The sequence below is a fragment of the Coenobita brevimanus genome, chromosome 111 (genome assembly GCF_032717465.1).
Source record: "Coenobita brevimanus isolate Jiangsu-jjx chromosome 111, ASM3271746v2, whole genome shotgun sequence".
NCBI lineage: Eukaryota > Metazoa > Arthropoda > Malacostraca > Decapoda > Coenobitidae > Coenobita > Coenobita brevimanus.
Window position 1 is genome coordinate 16,399,924 of NC_137064.1, and position 21,201 is coordinate 16,421,124.

Genomic DNA, 21,201 nt, shown 5'->3' on the forward strand with positions numbered 1-21,201 from the left:
CTATCCTGCAAGACTGGTAAGATTTTTTTTTTTTTTTTTTTGTATGCTATGGCATGTTAGATAATATAAAAATTTTACGACTATTTTGCTTGGTTGTTATTGATTACCTAACTTATCTGAGTCATATTGGCAAGAACTGAAGAACTGGCCCAAATGAGGCAGCTTCATTTCCTCTCCCTTACAACTTAGTCATCCCTTTCCAGCCTCTTCTGTTTCCAAGATAGTTCATAGCCAAGGTTTTGTAATACCCAAACATAACCTACATTTCTGCCTCTGCAGACCTACAGTATTCATATTAAAACTTTTCATCAATAAGACCCCCTCTCTTACTTATATATAAACTGTGTGTGTGTGTGTGTGTGTGTGACTGATTGTCATATTATACATTTTTTCAGTTGGTGGTCCTGCTCCTCCCCCCCTCAGTGCTGTTGCAGAGGCAGTGATGGAAATCCTAGGCATAGGAAATAAATCATTATCAGGGGTCAGCCTTCCCCCTGTCAGGGATTCATCGTTTGATATGATGAGGTGTGTGTTGTTTTGTCATTTAACATATGCTAAGCAGTACCACAAATTAGGGGAAATGCTCTAAGTTCATGGGCACTTAAACTAGGAGCACTGAAGAATCATTCAAGTGTGTTGTGGAAGGTTGGATGAGGACAAAGGAAAGGGGGCAACATGTGTTAGAATGAAGTGAAACAACTGGTGCAAGAAAAAAGTTAACCACCCTGACATAAATTGCAGTAGAACACTGAGAATGAGAGAGGATTATATGTAAAATGATGTCATATGATGGTACAGAATATAGGTGTGTTCTAAGCCTACCCAGTTAATATGATTATCTAATGAAGATAATGTATTTATTTGTTAGATACAGTTTTCATGGTTATTCTTTGGGTTTCAGTCAAAATGCTTCTACCAGTACATCATCGTCAGAGCCAGTGGAAGGAACTTTGATGACGGGGATCCAACAACATTACCACAATAACTTTCCGGGCTCCAAATGATGTCCCTGACAGAAGTGTTTCACCAGTTCTACTGCCTTCACTTCAGCAGGAGCCTCGGGCTACAGGATCACCTATGTCGTCTCTCCTTTCAGCCCATGCACTTCCGTCCTCTAATTGTACGAGACTGGGGAAGGAAGAATATGAGGAGGAGGTGCGTAGACTGGAGCTCGAGCTTCTAAGGGCTAAATGCATAAGGGAAAAGAAGATCGCAGGCGCCTATGAAGCTAAGCAACGAGCTTATGAAGCCCAGCTGGAGGCAGAGAGGGCATCCAAGAGAGCGGCTGAGGCAGACATTAACCTTAAGGAATTTTTATTAACTTTATATAGCAAGCACCCACCATCCACTCACTTGATGTAGTGCTATTCTCGGGTGTCTGCCCTTTCCTCTCCTTCCTCCATTCCTTCCCTCCTCTTCTGTCTTTCTTTACTTCGTTCTTTCCACGTCCATCTGCCTATTGGTGAATTTACACTCCCTCTTTTGTCTTTTTGTCCTTCTTTCCTCTTCCTTCTGCCTGTTGGTGACTCAACACTGACTGGGTTTATTGCTCATGTAATGCCACTCAGGGATGAGTAAGGCTGGTCATTCTCATCTTAAATGCCAGGACCAACTTGCCTAGCCCCAGGCTCCTGTGTTCCTCATGGGGCAATGTAGGATTAGATGATGGATGGACTAATTATTATCATTATCAGCATCCACACTTTTCCCAGGCCATGGTGAGATGAGGTAGGCTAGCTCTAAGTCAGGAAAAACTTAGAACGAGATTCTAGTCAAAATACAGTGCAATCACTTCTCTGGACATCACCAAACACAATCAATAAACTGATAAAAAGGTCCTCAATTGTGTTTTCTGAATACCCATTTATACCCAAAGTATTGTATCCAGCAGATACATGATCCTGTAACAATCACTGCCAAAATGTTGTTTTCCAGATCAATACCGGTAAGTGTATTAATAGTGACTGAAACATGGTGAGCTTTACAATAAGTGATAATCACATTCAAATTAGTGAGGTGAGGAGGAAGTGTGGGAACAGGTAATTGAAACAGCAGGCCAAGATATACGGTAATCAAGTGGTGTGGCGAGATGGAGAAAACCGATGACAATATCACAAGGTGAAAGTATTGGCTCTAGTGTTACTGGTTACTATGCTTCCATTATCACATTCCTTGACATTTTCCCACATCTTTCAAGAACCACCCTTATATTCATGACAAGCAACATTGTTCATAATAACATGCTCAGTACGACTCCTTATAACCCGTCTCTTTTTCCTCGTAGACCAATTACTGTATATGTGTGCATCTTGATGCTTCACCTGTGAGTTGAAAATCAACAAGCTCATTTCCTGACATCCCATTCACATCACTAACCAGAAAAAATTAAGTTTTGTTTTCCTAATTCCCATTTACACCCCTAGTAATGTTTCAAGTATGTACATGACCCCATTACTCAATGCATGGCTATCCTAATGGGTAAATTATGGGTGGAAAAACACTTCAGAAAGTTCTAAATTTATTAATGAAAAGGTTACACAATAATTGCTGAGATATTACTGTTCAAGTGGAATCACAGAAGTATTCTTAGGAAGGATTCCAAATGATCATCAAGTGTACCAGCTGTGTTTGAAACTTGGCAAACTTAACAATGTGAATGATAAATGTGAATAATCAAAGTAACACTAATGAGGTAAAGAGGAAGTGTGATTACAAGTAATTTACTACAATAAGCAGGCAGACATAATCAAGTGGTGTGGTCATATGAAGATGAGTGATGACAGAATTACAAAGAGAAGGCATTAACTAAGAGACATGAGGACCAAAGAAGAAATGGAGAGAGGAAGGCAAGAGTGAGGTGGAGAAAATTTGTGTACGGAGCAGGGTGATTTTCTGTTCCTGGGGTTGAACAAGCTTAACTAAAATGGCTGATGGCAATCATATCCCGTACATGTCGTCCATCTTCAACAGGTACCCCTTCGCCAGGTTGGAACATCTCATTGTTGTCCTGCTCCTGAAGATTGTCGTCCTCATCAAATGGGATATTCCTCTGCTTGCAGATATTGAAGAGGATTCCACATGCCATAATAACAAGTGTAGTCTTCTCAGGGCTGAGGCGTATTTCTCCATGGAGGACATGGAATCTACGCTTCAACTGCCCAATGCCTCTTTCCACCACACTTCTAGTTTGCTTATGTGCCCTTGAAAAAAACAAAACAGGGCATATTTCAGTGTTTGTTTTGCAAACTAATTATATATACATATAGGTAGTACTGCTTTGAGGACTAGTCCTTTATTGCTATTGATGAGCTTAGGACTATACTGTATATAGTACAGTACTGAGCCCTGAGCTGCAGTTTGACACCTTGAATATCCTTTTCAAGTTTGTGTTCATAACTATACCAGTATGGTATCTTCCCAATTTTAAGTTGGGTAATGTTAACTTGGTTGAGGTGAGGATGAAATACCTAGATATGGTAATCTAAAATGCAACCGGACCTCCTCTTAAAAATGAACAAGCACTGCTTTTTAAATGCTTTGCACCATTCTTAAAAGACATAAAGCATAGCAGAACTTGAAAATGCACTTTAAAAATACTCAGAATTCCATGAATGACTAAGGCAATGAGAAAAATTATAAAAAATGGAAAATATTGTGTTCCACTGTCCTAAAAGGTTTATGGTTAGCATTTTATTAGGTTATAATGTGAAGTTCCACACAGAAATTCATTTGAAAAAGTTTACAGTATGAGACTAATAAATTTATCTATCATGGGCTGCTATTCATTCAACATTGCATCAAAATTTCTTGTGCATGGGTAAAAAATAATCAAATTGGCGACTGTCTCCTGCATATATACAGTACTCTACTAATAAACTCAGCCCAAGGCCAGAAAATGAATAAATAAAACAATTTCAAAATACTGAGAATTATCTGACATTCTTACCCAAAGATTTGTTTTAAAACATTCCCAGCCATAAGTCACATCATTACAGAGTTAGGTGCCAAAGGCAAAGCCCACTGGAGTACACAAAAATAATAATACAGCTACTGCAAATAATTACCTGTTATAGGCTTCATGATGTGCACCTTGAGGTCTTAGGTATGGTGTCATTAACCAGCGTTTGACTGGATAGCCACTATCCCCCACGAGATGACATCCATGGGGTACTATATTGTTCTCAAAACCATGATAGATTCCACTGTTCCTTAAAATTCTTGAATCGTGAGTTGAGCCAGGCCAGTTTGCCACTAAATTTATTAGTTCATAATTTACATTAAACACAACCTGAACATTTATGCTGTGAAAACCTTTTCTGTTTATGTACACCTCTTCATACTCCTTTGGTGCCACCATCCGGACGTGGGTACCGTCAATTGCACCCACAACGCCGGGAAATCCTGCAATCTCATGGAACTCTGCTTGGCTTCTTCTAATCTCGCTAACATCCGTTGGGAAACGAATAAATCTTCTTATTATCTCCGGTGTTACTAGTGCTTCAAGTGTCTGTGTGATCACTCGGCTGACTGTTGGTTGTGAAAGGCCAAAATCATCTGCGTTGCACTGCTGCATTTTGCCAGTCGCCAAATAACGAAGAGTCAATGCTACTTTCATTTCCGGGGAGACAGCGTTACTTCGACGTGTGCGGTTGGTTATCTCATTTCTCACCAAGTCTGTCACAAACACAATGCCTTCCCTGTCTAAACGGTATCTTTTCCTTAACTCGTCGTCATCATACTGGTTGAGGAAGCCTCTCCTTGGTCGAAAATTCCTTGGTTGACGGATGCGCAGGTCCATTGTAGTATCGTCGCCGACTCGCCTCTTGTGAACGACTCTTAAGTCCTTAAAAGTACCCCGGACGGCTGGCAGTTCCCTCACCGTTGTGAACGGTTCACAGCTTTAGGAGCGCTTCACAAGCTTGATAAATAACTCTTACGATCGTTCACAAATTTATGAACAGTTCACAGGCTTGCGAATTCACAAGGACCCTTGTGAATGTTCACAGCTAATGATAATGGTGTATTCTGTGAACCATACCTGTGACACTGTGTGGAAATTACTCTAGGTCAGGAAAGGTAGAATACTGTGTAAAGGTGAAGCTGCTGAACTAGGTGGAAGGATTTATTGTAAGAGCTAACCTTCTGAGATTATTTGGTTATTGTATATTCCGTAGTTTTGCTCATAGATTGTTTTTTTTTTTTTTTTTTTTTTTGTATGCGAGGAAGAAGGAACCAAAGGCATGAGCCCGCAGTAACAGTTCCCTCCAAGAGAAAAACAAAATACAATAGAGAGCCAAATTCAAGATCCGATCATTTTGAGATGCCTGGACACACTACGTTTGAAAGACTGGAGATCATAGGCAGAAGGAAATACAGACAGAGTGAGACAGTTCCAGAGCTGACCTGTTGCATAAATGAAAGACTGGGAGTAACGGTTAACTCTTGCATTAGAGAGTTGGACAGAAAAGGGATGAGAGTTTGCTGCCAGACGGGTGCTACGCGCCCGTCGTAGAGGTGGAGGAATGCAAGCAGACAGTTCAGAGGAGCAGTGACCATTAAAGTAGCGATAGAAAAGAGATAAAGATGCAACAGTGCGACGAAGAGACAGAGGTTGAAGGGAGTCAGTAAGAGGAGGAGAGTTAATGAGACGAAAAGCCTTTGACTCCACCCTATTGAGAAGAGCTGTATGTGGGGAGCCTCCCCACACATGAGAGTTGTACTCCACACAGGGGCGGATAAAACCCCTGTATAGAGTCAACAATTGTGCAGGGGTAAAGAAAGAGCGGAGTCGGCTTAGCACACCCAATCTCTTGGAAGCAGATTTTACAAGAGATGTAATATGATCTTTCCAAGATAAGTCCCGAGTAAATGAAACCCCAAGCATGTTCAAGGATGATGCAGGATTAATCTGAATATTATTAAACATTAGTGGGTATACCTGTGGAAGATTTTGTCGGGTTGATAGGTGTAAGAACTGAGTCTTAGATGCATTAAAGACAACCATATTATTTTTACCCCAGTCAGAGATATGAGCCAAGTCAGACATTAGGTGTGCCATAGCCTCATCCCTTGTTTCTTGAAGTAACTGTTGAGATGGGCGTTGCGGGAACCGAATGGAAAGGTGAAGGGTGGAGTCATCAGCGTATGAGTGGATAGGGTTAGATGTACAGCTTAGAAGATCATTGATGAATAAAAGGAAGATAGTTGGTGATAGGACAGAGCCCTGAGGAACACCACTGTTGATAGATCTAGGAGAAGAACGATGGCCGTCTACGACAGCAGCTATAGAACGACCAGAAAGGAAGCTAGCGATGAAGGCACAGATAGAAGGATAGAAACCGTAGGAGGGCAGTTTGGAAATTAAAGATTTATGCCAGACTCGATCGAAAGCCTTTGAGATGTCAAGTGCAATGGCAAAGCTTTCGCCAAAGTCCCGAAAGGAGGATGACCAGGAGTCTGAAAGGTAGGTGAGAAGATCGCCAGTGGAGCGTCCCTGACGGAACCCATACTGACGATCGGAAAGAAGGTTGTGATAGGAAAGATGCCTTAAAATTTTTCTATTAAGAATTGACTCGAAAACTTTTGAAATACAGGACGTTAAAGCAATTGGACGATAGTTGGAGGGTTGGGAGTGGTCACCCTTCTTTGGGACTGGCTGAATGAGAGCAAACTTCCAGCAAGAAGGAAAGGTACAAGTTGACAGACAAAGGCGAAATAGTTTGCCTAGGCAGGGTGTAAGCACAGAAGCACAGTTTTTGAGAACAACAGGAGGGACCCCATCAGGCCCATATGCCTTGTTAGTACTGAGGCCAGTAATGGCAGAAAATACATCAACTGAAGAAATTTTAATGTCAGCCATGAGGAAGTCAGAGGGGGGAAGTGTAGCTGTCTCTTGTTAATATGTACGTGTCAAGTGGGGTTGGTGGAGGATTAGTGCCCCTCCCTGTAAAACAATTAACTCTAAGCCGTTGGCCACCCCGTTTGGGATACATGGCGTCTGGCAATGAATGAATGAATGAATGAAACCTTTTGACTAGTTGTGTTTGGATTTTCCTTCCCTGTCTGTGACTGACCTGGCCGAGAACAAAGAACCCAAGGTTGCACCGTACCTGTGCCCAAGAAGTCGGGACTCAGAATATGCTGCATGACAAAATAAATAGCCTATTGGGACACTCGGGTGAACAGCCATGGAGGCCATCTGTTTTGTTTCCAGACGACAAGTAGAAATTAGATTGTGACCAGCATTCGATATGGATCCTGCGGCAAGGCAAACTCTAGCAGACTGCCTTGTGGCTCTGGAGTTGCTGAAGTATGTGAGGCTGTAATGCTGTGTTTTTAAGGCGACTTCTCGTCGTAAAAACACTAGCTACTGAAGCGGGGTCCTCTTTCTAGACCGGAAGTAAAGCACTAACAAAGGAACAGGAATAAAAACCAGGCAGTATACCTTAACACATATATTACCTAGATCCTACTCGTAACAATACACATAGAATGATATTCAAGATACAGGGACACAGAGATACAGAGTTAACACTTGGCTCTACAGAGTAATCATACACACTACAATAATCACACAGGGAGATTGTGAGTTTCCTTTAATAGGGTTTATATGCCACTTGGAGGCAGTATATAAATGGGATTGTTCACTTTAGGAATACACAAGGTTGGGAGTCTGGTTTGGGAATATTACTATAAAAGAGGTAGGGTGCGGATAGCGACACTCGACTCTGTCACCTTGTCACGGAGACACGTACACTTAGCTTTTGACTCGCCTGCGCCCTTACCTCGATGTTCATAGAAAACTCCCTGGTTCTTTTATATGGGGAGGGACTAGGATAATTCACAAAGTTCACTTTCTGCCCTGTTAGCATTGAGTTCTGTTGGGCCACTATTTACTATGGTTTCTTGTGGAGTCACTGTCACTGTTTTCCCTGTTTCCTGGGTATAGTCACTTTACGTTGCACTCGTAGGTGGGGTACAGGGAGGCTCCCCCGTCTGGGGCCTCGACCTGGGAGGCGGCCTTCGTACTAGGGCCGCGCCGGTGGGGTGCAGGGAGACCCTTTGGTCTGGGGGCCTCGACCTGATATGTGGCCCTCGGGACTGGGACCAAACAGCCGGAGTATTCGGGCCTGCTTCTTCCGACTCCGGGGAGTGAGGGAGCCCGAATCACCTTCGTTGGGAGTTGGAGAGTCTAGCCTGGGCGTCCTGGGACTGCGGGCACCAAGGGGGAGAGGCGCCATCAGGACTGGACTGCGGCAGCGTCTCCTACGGGGCTCGGGCAGGAACAAGGAACTCCCGGGTGTGGGCGGTAAGCCCGATATCGTGCCTTGCCACCACTCTAGTGTCTCCTCCAGGACTATATTCCCGAATGGTGACGAAGGGCTCCCCGAAGGGAAAGAGGCTGGAGGAGGACTCACGTTGCCCGTGGCCTCTTGGGTGTGTCTGGAGGCCGGAGCCCGGGGTCTCTTTCCCCTATCACACACTCTGGCTGTAGCCGTGAACTTGCCCGGCGTACGGGGGACACCTATAGGGTGATCGGGGTCGCCCTTTCGCCGCGGCTTGGGACCGCCAGCGTGGTGTTGCTCCCGTAGTAGGAGACAAGCCAGAGTGAGGGGCACAGAGGCCACACTCTCTCCAATACGGATTGAGTCTACCTTCAGGGAATTCTCTACCCTGGTACGTGCCCCGGCCGGAGCCGAGTGTCTACCCGTATGAAAAACAACTGCCGGGCGAACGGGGTCACCCACACGCTGCGGCTTGGGACCGTCCACAGGGTGTTGCTTCCGTAATAGGGAAGTGCTACACGTACAGTAGCAGGGGCTCTTTACCCTGATCCGTATTCTGGCTGTAGCCGGGAGCCGATCGGCCCCAACAGGAACATCTGCCAGGCAAACGGGGTCGCCCTCACACTGCGGCTTGGGACCGCCCACGGGATGTTGCTCCTGAAGGGGAGAACAGCAAGAGAGTGATGCACTGGGGCAACTCTCTCTCCCTAGTGTGTTAAGGCCGGGGCCTGGGGTCGCCTTCCCCTTCACACTTTCCATTAGGCCGTAGCCTGGGGTCACTTTCCCCTTTTTACTTTTTATTAGGCCGTAGCCTTGGGCCTCTTGCCCTTGGACCTCCTGCCCTAGAGGGTGTAACAAAGCCGTCAATACGGTGTTACCTGGGACTGAATTTGGTTCAGTCCCACCCCTATTCTGTCGATCACTGCTCCGCCCGCACAGTAGTTCACTTCCCCTGATCACCTGGGGTTGGGGCACTTGCGGGGAATAGGGACCTAGGACCGTGATGCCCTGATGACCCTCTTGACTGAGGTTGGCGAATTGGAGGTCCTGTTGTGTGTATCTCATGGCTGAGATAGGTGGTATGGCCAAGGTCGGTCAGGCCTGAGGAGAATAAATCTTGGAAATCCAGGAGGAGTTGTCGGAGGCTGTTGGTTTGGCCAGGGGATAGGTGTGATGGTAGGGTGGGTAGGGTGGGCGGGTCTGGGGGCGGTGTTTGGCATGGTTCGGCTTCTTCAGTGTCACCGATGATGAGTCCTCTTGGTAAGGTTAGTGGTGTGGTAGCGAGGTTGGCGACACGGATTTCTTGGGCATGTGGGGGAAGGAAGGTAGGGCTTACTAGACAGGAGGAGAGTGGTCCGGTGGGGATGGATGGTGAGAAGAGGACGGAGGTATGGGAAGGTTTGTTAAGTTTTACCCAAGCTTCATGATGTGGTGGAATGGTGATAGAGGAGGCGACAGTGGCTGGAAAAGATGGGGAGGGATGTAGATGATGAGTGGTTGGTGGTGGGGATGGGAGTCTAGTGGTGTGAGGGGCTGGGTAGGGTGTAGGTGTGTCTGTGGTATGGGACAGGTGAGTGTCTGATGGTAGTGTGTGGGGGTGTGAGTTTTTGGCGAGCCTTCGTTGTTGTTGTTTTTTTTCTTCCTTAGTCCTCACTGCTGGTTGGTTGTGGTGGGCTGGATGGAAGTGGAGGCGGCGTTGGTGGCAGTCAATGGTGGCATGTAATTTCTGTAGGAGGTCCAGCCCTAAATATCCATCGTATTGACTGCATGTTGAGTCGAATATGATAAATGGGTGGCTAGTGGATATTTGCTGATGGGTGTGGGTTTGGAGGGCCCGAGTTTCCCCACGGATAGGCAGGGGGCCGTCCCCTGCGTCGACAAGGTTGGCTGAGGTGGGGAAGAGGGGGCCGAATGCACCCATGTGGCGGGAGTAGAAATGGGAGTAGAGGCACGATCTGGCTGCTCCCGTATCCACTAGTAGACGTGCCTTGACACCGTTTAGCCAGATTTTGTCGTAAACAGGGGGTCTGTAGTTGGGTGAGTTGGCCCCACCACCGTGGGGAGGTGCGGGGGCGGGCCTAAAAATCCATTTGCTGTGGAGTGGTGTCCTCTTGGTCGTCGTCGTCTGTTCCCGAGAGGGTGTGCGTTGGTGTGTCATCTTCCTGGGCATCGTCATCTAAGGAGGATACTTTCTTGCGCCCTTGTGGAAAACCTCTGCGCCTGCTAGCTTTGAGCTGTTCCCTAATGTCGTGTAGAGGGCAGGTGCGGCTGCAAGCCGTGTATTCCCAGGGGTTAATGGTGATGAGGTTTCCTTATTCCCTCGGGTTTGAGCGCTTCTTTTGGGGGTAAGCTCTAGGGACTGTGGGCGGCTCAGTAGCTGGCTGATGTGGCGGCAGTTTAGGTTTGGAAGGGGGTTGTTGCCTTGTAGGAAAACGTGTCACCACGTGGAGTGGCTGTGGTGTGGGGCGGGCGGCAAGCAGACGTCGGACGAGTTGTAGGTCATTTTCCATGTCCCCTGAGGGGTCGTAGATTGAGAAATGCTCCCTGACTACGCTGGGGAGGATTCTTAACAGTGCGTTGAATGTATGGATATCCCGGGCATTGGGTGGTGCCTCGGGATAGGCGGCGCTGACGAGGCGCCTAGCCCAGGTGAATGTGTCATCCAGGTTCCCGTCGTAGGTGAGGGCGTCGAGTTGAGAAAGAGCGACAACTCGGCCTATGGATGGCGTGAAAGCCTGTCTCACTATTTGTGAGAATTGGTCCCATGACAGTTCTGGGACGACTTTTGGTGCGACACTAGTGATTATTTTACCCAAGTTAGGTAGAGTGACAGCGATCTTTTCTCTGTCAGAGTCAAACCCTATGTCTAGGAGGGGTTTGACCATGTCCAAATCTATGTTTATGTCACACTGGTCCGGGTTGAACCTCGGCAATTGGATGTGCGGTTTAGCTGCCATTGTAAGTTCCCTTTCGCGTTCCTCCGTGCGTTACTCGGATCTAGGACCACCGCTTGCCACCAGTGTAATGCTGTGTTTTTAGGGCGACTTCTCGTCGTAAAAACACGAGCACTGGGACGGGGTCCTTTGGCTAGACCGGATGTAATGCACTAACAAAGGAACAGGGCATAAAAAGAGACAGTACACCGAATCACATCTATTGCTTAAATTCTATCCCTTACAGTGCTACATACACAATATTTGGTACACAATAACACAGAGATACAATAATACACTTATAATTGGATCCAATCTACTTTTGCACAGGGCGCAGGGCAGTCAGGGATATGGGTTACTGTTATTGAGGAGAGATATCACTTCACTGCGATGGTCAATCGAGAACATTTGTCGTGTCACTGGTGGATAATAATAAACGGGGGAGTTTCACTTATATTCACTGTGATCGGGAGTCTGTGGGGGATATGATACTATAATAAAGGTAGGGTGCGTGTGGCGACATCCGACACCGTCACCTAGTCGCAGGGGAGCACTTCACTAGCCTTTCGGCTCACTCACACACCTACCTTCGACTCCACAGAAAACTCCCCGCTTCCTTTCTGAGAGGGGGAACTGAACTGTTTAATGTTCAAGCACGACTTACTCTGATATCACTGTTTAACATAACTTTTATTTGTCACTGCCACTGTGCATTGGATCACTGTCACTGTATTAGGGGTCACTGTCACTATCACTGTTCTACCCATGTTTCTTGGGTAGTTGGGTCACTAGTACTTACTGTCAGGGAGGCTCCCTTGTTTAGGGCCTCGACCTGAGGGGCGGCTCCTTCCTAGGGCCGCGCTGGTGGGGTGCAGGGAGGCCTCGTAGTCTGGGGGCCTCGACCTGATCGGGGGCCCTCGGGACTAGGACCGAACAGGCGGAGGATTCGGGCCTGCTTCTTCTTCTGCCGGGGCGTGAGAGAGCCTTGGTCGCCGTCGTCGGGGACCGTGGTGGGAGGCCTGGGCGTCCGGAGTCTGCATGTGCTCAGGGGGAGAGGCGCCGTCAGGGCTGGGCTGCGGCAGCGACTCCTGTAGGGCTCCAACAGTGCTAAGGAGCGTCCGGGTGTGGACGGTAACTCCGCAATCGGGCCTTGCCACCACTCTAATGCCTCCGCTTGGCCAAGAAGCCTGGATGGCGACGAAGGGCTCCCCGGAGGGAAAGAGGCTTGAGGGAGACTCACGCTCTTCGTGGTTCCCTGAGTGTGTTCATTGGGCTGAGGTGGGGCTCCACTTCCCCTAGTATGGACTTTGGCTGGTGCCGTGAACTTGTCCGGCGTGCGAGGGACACCAGTAGGGTGATCGGGGTCGCCCTTTCGCCGAGGCAAGCGGCCGTCAGCGTGGTGTTCCTCCCGCAGTAGGGAACAAGCCGGAGTGAGGGGCACGAGGGCCGCACTCTCTCCAATACGGACAGATCCTACCATCAGGGAATTCTCCACCCTGGTACGTGCCCCAGTCGTAACTGAGTGTCTGCCCGTATGGGAATCGACTAACGGAGAAACGGGATCACCCGTCTGCTCCGGCGAGAGGCCGGCCCCGAGTCGCCACTTCCGTAATTGGGTAGCGCTACACGTACGGTAGCAGGGTCTCTCTACCCTGGACCGTATTCTGGCCGTAGCCAAAGTACAACTGGAGAGGGATGCACACAGGCAACTCTCTCTCCTCAGCGTGTTAAGGCCGGAGCCTGGGGTCACCTTCCCCTTTACACACTTTGTCAGGCTGTAGCCTGTGTCTATTTCTCTTTTAAGGCCGTAGCCTTGGGCCTCTTCCTGCCCTTGGGCCTCTTCCTGCCCTAGAGGGTGTAGCAAGACCGTCAAGAGGGTGTTACTTGGGACTGACCTCTTTTCAGTCCCACCCCTGGTCTGACGGTCACTACCCCGCCCGCACAGTAGTTCAGGTTGTCTGAACGCCTGGGGTTGGGGCACTTGCGAGGAATAGGGGCTCAGGGCCGGGATGTCCCGATGACCCTCTTGCCCGAGGTCACTAGCCTCACCTGTGTGTCCTCCTGGGGTGGTGGTGGGGTGGCGGCTCGGCGGTGGTGTGGGGGGTGGTGAGGTGGGAGGTCCTGTGGCGGTCTTGGCGGGCATTTTACGGATGCTCAAAACTTTAGTCCCGGTCGTTGCTCGCCAGCGCGGGACTAAGTCATCACCTGTGTTCACAATGGCTGCCGTCTGCGATGTTCAAAACAGTTTGGGCGCCATGTTGTGACGTCAGCGGGACTATCTCTGGTCGGAACTCCTTCAAAATTTACGACTGGTACCAAGCAGTCCTAAAGCTCATTCAGCACGGTCGTAAGGAAGCTTCGAGCCTCTCATCAGCGTTATCTACCCCTCAAAACATTAGTTAAGGTGTTTGTAATACATACAAGCATAAAGCGGTATTTTATTATGGCAAGGATCCCAGGGAACTCTCTCATGCATGATTTGTGCTTGGTTATCGAGTTTTAAGTGACTCGCTATTGAGGCCTCTTATGAATTGTAGATGTGCAGCATAATTTTATCTCATGAGACTGTGAAAGCCTCCCTATGATGCCACATACTTGCTATAAAATGTAGGCTACTCATATATTTTCATTAGGTGTGGCATGTGAACTGCTTTTCTTCTACAAACCCTCGTTCTAATATAGATGTGGGCAGATTTGGTATTTTTTCCGGTATATTACAGTTTAGGACACTACTGGAATTTCACATTTTAACCTCCATTCTCTGGAGTATGCATATTGAATTCCAGAGGTGTCCTGAACTGTTAATTTACCTTTTTTTTTTTTTTTCCTTTAGGGACCTTTCATTAGCTCACAATTTTATTATGACCAGTATGGGCTGTGAAGTGATAGGTTAGGGTCTTTAGGTAAGGATAGGGTAAATGTTTACAAGTGCACCTGCCTCATGGTAATGAATTTGATATAGCTCTATAGGTACATCTTGATGTCTGCATCAAATCATTCTACTTCATCCATGGCAAAATAATAGTCTTTGAGATATTAACGAAAACCCACCACCACTTTGCACTTAGCTTAAAACCTAACCTAACATTACTTAACTGGACCCCACTGACCTAAAAACAACTTATCACCGTAATCATGAGGCCTTGGCTTGACAACCTCCAAGCAGGTTTGGGGTTTAGGTTAGGTTAGTTAATTTAGGTAGATTAGGTTAGATTGGGGCTAAAACTTTGTTGGATGGGCCTAATGGTTATTAACAAATATAAAATGTCAAAGATTATAAGTTAGAAAAGAAAAACATTGCAAAACAGGTCTTAAGGAAAAAGATTCCAGTTTATTGACTAAACTGAGTGCTTGAATTTAGTTTTTACGTCCGAAACATCACGTTGAATTCGACTGACAGCATTGACAGCATCAGTAACATACTGCCAAGCTGCCGCCTTCATCCTGACTCCTGTTGAGGCACGTCAAATTAAAATTTTCCCAATATAAAGACTTGCTTCTCTGCAACACTTGTTGCCATAGCCAGCAGCTCTGCATCAGTAAAGTTTGGGCGCCGAGGTCTCTTGGCTTTAGGATCACCTTCCATTGTGAAGTAGGTTAGTATTAGCAGACAGAGAGGCGTGTGACGAGTATCTAGACTGTGGCGGTGATATTTGTTGTTGCCAGCATGCACGAGTTGTCTGTTTAGAAACAACCTCCTTGATTCTCATTGGGTGCCTTTTTTTTACACTGATTCTCATTGGTTGCCATCAGATCAGCTGGCGAACTGCCTGCCCTCTCCCGCTTGATGGGACTAACACTTATACCCACCCTACGACTGACCGCTTCTCGTTTGAACATTGGTGGAGGTGGTCAGTCATAAGGTGGGAATAACTTAAGACGGGACTAGAGGAGCGACCACCGACGGCGGGACTGAGATATGACCAGTTTTGAGCATCCGGCCCCTAGTGCACCTGCCAGCCTGGGGCGGTATTTATCATAGTGGCCTTCCCCTTTCACAAGAATCCGTTCCCAAGCTCCAAAACATTTCATTACTGTGAGGCGTTCCTAGGAGTTATTTATCATAGTCTTGCGAACGCCTCCCAAGGGTGAAACCCTCCTATCTTGCGATCGGTGTAGGAACGCTAACGATAGCATGGAAACGAACGCTATTTTTATAAACACTATGTGTTGGGGTTGTTTTTGGCATGGTTATACAATAGAAAAATAAACTGTTATCGAAAACATAATAAGAGTTTGATTATAACTGCAATTTAATACAACATATTACAAATTTTCCAAAGTATTTATTTTTTTGTCCACGGCCGAAAACAAAACGAACAACAACAACACACCGCCAATTCCAAAGACTCTTTCTTCGCGTGAGATCACAGCAATAGGATCGGTGTGTGGTGAATCATAATGGAGTCCCTCACACCTAACACCGAGCATAATCAAGAAATGGCGCGAAGAGAGTCCAAAGACACCCAAGTTCAGGAGGGGTGCCAACTGGACCTCCGAAATGGAACTGTTTCTGCTTCATCTAGTGGAGCAGAATAAACGTGTGGTCGAGAGTAAAAGGTACGTTGTCATATTTTGTGATGTAGTTGTAATGATATTGGTGTTTGAGATATTTCTCAAGATTTCTGAAGTTTCTCAAAGAAAACTACACAATGTGAGCCACAGTGCATAGGTCCTGAGTTGCCTGTAACTGTCTCCATGGAGAAAGTAAAATTAACAAGCTTTACAAATGAAGTCAGAGCTGGCTGTGGATTTGGATTTAAGGAGATTGTAAAATTAGGCCCATTTTACAGTTATGACCCTAGGCTTGACATATGGATGGTTGTGAATTTGGTTCCACAGAGTGTAATACCGGTAGTGTAGTTAACCACTAATACAAATACAGGCCTGCCTTGCCAGAGAGATCATTGTGAAGTTGGATACATGGAGAGTGTAATCACACATGTTCAAATAATATTGTGGTGCATACTGTGAATTTTAATCCATGCACAGCATAGTATTAACAATCATACTTGGTATTACAGCCATAGAGATGGATGGTGTTGAATATGAAGTAAAAGTATTTACTGTACAGTATATCGGATTTTAGGTTAAGAAAAAAAAAAAAAAAAAAAAATTTATCACAGTTTGGTGTCATAATAAAAGTCCCCCCCCCTTTTTTTTTTCAAAAGTAGGTTTAAGTAGGCTTTTCTTATGTAGTTCAATATTTTGAGCAATTTGTCTTACTTTACTGTCAAAGTGGTATATGTTGGATACTGATTTCCCCATTTTCCAAGCTAGCTTTATCAGAATTTGGCCATCATTATGCATTTACTATAATCTTTATCGATGAAAATTGTTTCAATCAATTTACCCTGTTTCATTCTTTGCTAACAGGTTCAGCAATGAGGTCACGGCCCAGAGGATTACCAGAACCTGGATGTCTATTGCAGACACATTAAATGCAACCTTCCCAGGCCGTGCACCGCTTGATAAAACAGCAGTGCAAAAAAAATGGTGGCAATTGAAAAAGAAAGGGAGGGATGAGATCCAAAATTTTAGAACACTATCCTGCAAGACTGGTAAGATTTTTTTTTTTTTTTTTTTGTATGCTATGGCATGTTAGATAATATAAAAATTTTATGACTATTTTGCTTGGTTGTTATTGATTACCTAACTTATCTGAGACATATTGGCAAGAACTGAAGAACTGGCCCAAATGAGGCAGCTTCATTTCCTCTCCCTTACAACTTAGTCATCCCTTTCCAGCCTCTTCTGTTTCCAAGATAGTTCATAGCCAAGGTTTTGTAATACCCAAACATAACCTACATTTCTGCCTCTGCAGACCTACAGTATTCATATTAAAACTTTTCATCAATAAGACCCCCTCTCTTACTTATATATAAACTTTGTGTGTGTGTGTGTGGCTGATTGTCATATTATACATTTTTTCAGTTGGTGGTCCTGCTCCTCCCCCCCTCAGTGCTGTTGCAGAGGCAGTGATGGAAATCCTAGGCATAGGAAATAAATCATTATCAGGGGTCAGCCTGCCCCCTGTCAGGGATTCATCGTTTGATATGATGAGGTGTGTGTTGTTTTGTCATTTAACATATGCTAAGCAGTACCACAAATTAGGGGAAATGCTCTAAGTTCATGGGCACTTAAACTAGGAGCACTGAAGAATCATTCAAGTGTGTTGTGGAAGGTTGGATGAGGACAAAGGAAAAGGGGCAACATGTGTTAGAATGAAGTGAAACAACTGGTGTAAGAAAAAAGTTAACCACCCTGACATAAATTGCAGTAGAACACTGAGAATGAGAGAGGATTATATGTAAAATGATATCATATGATGGTACAGAATATAGGTGTGTTCTAAGCCTACCCAGTTAATATGATAATCTAATGTATCTAAAGGCCGGTTCACACGAGCAAAATCGCGGCAGTTTTTTGCCGGAATTTGCTTCCCGGTAGAAATTCCGGCAACTTTTTTCGCCGGTATGGAGAGACCGACATGTCGGTCTTTTTTCGCCGGAATCGGGAGAAAGTTGCCGGGCCGATTAAAATGGAAGCACCGAACAAGGTAAAGCTCTGGGAACGAAGACGAATTCGACATTTTTGTGCATTTACAGTACCACCATTTCGACTTCATCACGCGTGGCCAACACAAGTTTATCCATTATGCCTGCCGTTCTCCAGCAATCACAGTTTCCCTCATCTGCGTATTTTGTTTTTCAATGAAGGGTGTCACAAGCCCCAGCAAGTGGTGGTACTGGGTCTTGTTAAGACGGGTCCACTCATTTAAAGTTTGGGGATCCTCCAAGCTAAGCTCCCTCATCAGCCTGTAATACACACTCTCTTCTTTTCTCCTAGACAGCCACGGACGAGTCCAGATGCGTGACAGCTCATCTTGAAGTAGAGAAAGTGCAAGTGCAAGGGCTGCACACCTGGTACGAGTACGGCGGTCCATCTTTGTTTGTAAACACTGTTGCCGCGTTCCTGCCACTCAGTCCCCGCACGTGTGAACACCTTTCCGGTAAAATTGCCGAAAATCGGCATTTTCCCCCCGCAAATCAGCGAGAAAAAAGGCCGCGATTTAGCTTGTGTGAACCGGCCTTAATGAAGATAATGTATTTATTTGTTAGATACAGTTTTCATGGTTATTCTTTGGGTTTCAGTCAAAATGCTTCTACCAGTACATCATCGTCAGAGCCAGTGGAAGGAACTTTGATGACGGGGATCCAACAACATTACCACAATAACTTTCCGGGCTCCAAATGATGTCCCTGACAGAAGTGTTTCACCAGTTCTACTGCCTTCACTTCAGCAGGAGCCTCGGGCTACAGGATCACCTATGTCGTCTCTCCTTTCAGCTCATGCACTTCCGTCCTCTAATTGTACGAGACTGGGGAAGGAAGAGTATGAGGAGGAGGTGCGTAGACTGGAGCTCGAGCTTCTAAGGGCTAAATGCATAAGGGAAAAGAAGATCGCAGGCGCCTATGAAGCTAAGCAACGAGCTTATGAAGCCCAGCTGGAGGCAGAGAGGGCGTCCAAGAGAGTGGCTGAGGCAGACATTAACCTTAAGGAATTTTTATTAACTTTATATAGCAAGCACCCACCATCCACTCACTTGATGTAGTGCTATTCTCGGGTGTCTGCCCTTTCCTCTCCTTCCTCCATTCCTTCCCTCCTCTTCTGTCTTTCTTTACTTCGTTCTTTCCACGTCCATCTGCCTATTGGTGAATTTACACTCCCTCTTTTGTCTTTTTGTCCTTCTTTCTTTCCTCTTCCTTCTGCCTGTTGGTGACTCAACACTGACTGGGTTTATTGCTCATGTAATGCCACTCAGGGATGAGTAAGGCTGGTCATTCTCATCTTAAATGCCAGGACCAACTTGCCTAGCCCCAGGCTACTGTGTTCCTCATGGGGCAGTGTAGGATTAGATGATGGATGGACTAATTATTATCATTATCAGCATCCACACTTTTCCCAGGCCATGGTGAGATGAGGTAGGCTAGCTCTAAGTCAGGAAAAACTTAGAACGAGATTCTAGTCAAAATACAGTGCAATCACTTCTCTGGACATCACCAAACACAATCAATAAACTGATAAAAAGGTCCTCAATTGTGTTTTCTGAATACCCATTTATACCCAAAGTATTGTATCCAGCAGATACATGATCCTGTAACAATCACTGCCAAAATGTTGTTTTCCAGATCAATACCGGTAAGTGTATTAATAGTGACTGAAACATGGTGAGCTTTACAATAAGTGATAATCACATTCAAATTAGTGAGGTGAGGAGGAAGTGTGGGAACAGGTAATTGAAACAGCAGGCCAAGATATACGGTAATCAAGTGGTGTGGCGAGATGGAGAAAACCGATGACAATATCACAAGGTGAAAGTATTGGCTCTAGTGTTACTGGTTACTATGCTTCCATTATCACATTCCTTGACATTTTCCCACATCTTTCAAGAACCACCCTTATATTCATGACAAGCAACATTGTACATAATAACATGCTCAGTACGACTCCTTATAATCCGTCTCTTTTTCCTCGTAGACCAATTACTGTATATGTGTGCATCTTGATGCTTCACCTGTGAGTTGAAAATCAACAAGCTCATTTCCTGACATCCCATTCACATCACTAACCAGAAAAAATTAAGTTTTGTTTTCCTAATTCCCATTTACACCCCTAGTAATGTTTCAAGTATGTACATGACCCCATTACTCAATGCATCGCTATCCTAATGGGTAAATTATGGGTGGAAAAACACTTCAGAAAGTTCTAAATTTATTAATGAAAAGGTTACACAATAATTGATGAGATATTACTGTTCAAGTGGAATCACAGAAGTATTCTTAGGAAGGATTCCAAATGATCATCAAGTGTACCAGCTGTGTTTGAAACTTGGCAAACTTAACAATGTGAATGATAAATGTGAATAATCAAAGTAACACTAATGAGGTAAAGAGGAAGTGTGATTACAAGTAATTTACTACAATAAGCAGGCAGACTTAATCAAGTGGTGTGGTCATATGAAGATGAGTGATGACAGAATTACAAAGAGAAGGCATTAACTAAGAGACATGAGGACCAAAGAAGAAATGGAGAGAGGAAGGGAAGAGTGAGGTGGAGAAAATTTGTGTACGGAGCAGGGTGATTTTCTGTTCCTGGGGTTGAACAAGCTTAACTAAAATGGCTGATGGCAATCATATCCCGTACATGTCGTCCATCTTCAACAGGTACCCCTTCGCCAGGTTGGAACATCTCATTGTTGTCCTGCTCCTGAAGATTGTCTTCCTCATCAAATGGGATATTCCTCTGCTTGCAGATATTGAAGAGGATTCCACATGCCATAATAACAAGTGTAGTCTTCTCAGGGCTGAGGCGTATTTCTCCATGGAGGACATGGAATCTACGCTTCAACTGCCCAATGCCTCTCCACCACACTTCTAGTTTGCTTATGTGCCCTTGAAAAAAACAAAACAGGGCATATTTCAGTGTTTGTTTTGCAAACTAATTATATATACATATAGGTAGTACTGCTTTGAGGACTAGTCCTTTATTGCTATTGATGAGCTTAGGACTATACTGTATATAGTACAGTACTGAGCCCTGAGCTGCAGTTTGACACCTTGAATATCCTTTTCAAGTTTGTGTTCATAACTATACCAGTATGGTATCTTCCCATTTTTAAGTTGGGTAATGTTAACTTGGTTGAGGTGAGGATGAAATACCTAGATATGGTAATCTAAAATGCAACCGGACCTCCTCTTAAAAATGAACAAGCACTGCTTTTTAAATGCTTTGCACCATTCTTAAAAGACATAAAGCATAGCAGAACTTGAAAATGCACTTTAAAAATACTCAGAATTCCATGAATGACTAAGGCAATGAGAAAAATTATAAAAAATGGAAAATATTGTGTTCCACTGTCCTAAAAGGTTTATGGTTAGCATTTTATTAGGTTATAATGTGAAGTTCCACACAGAAATTCA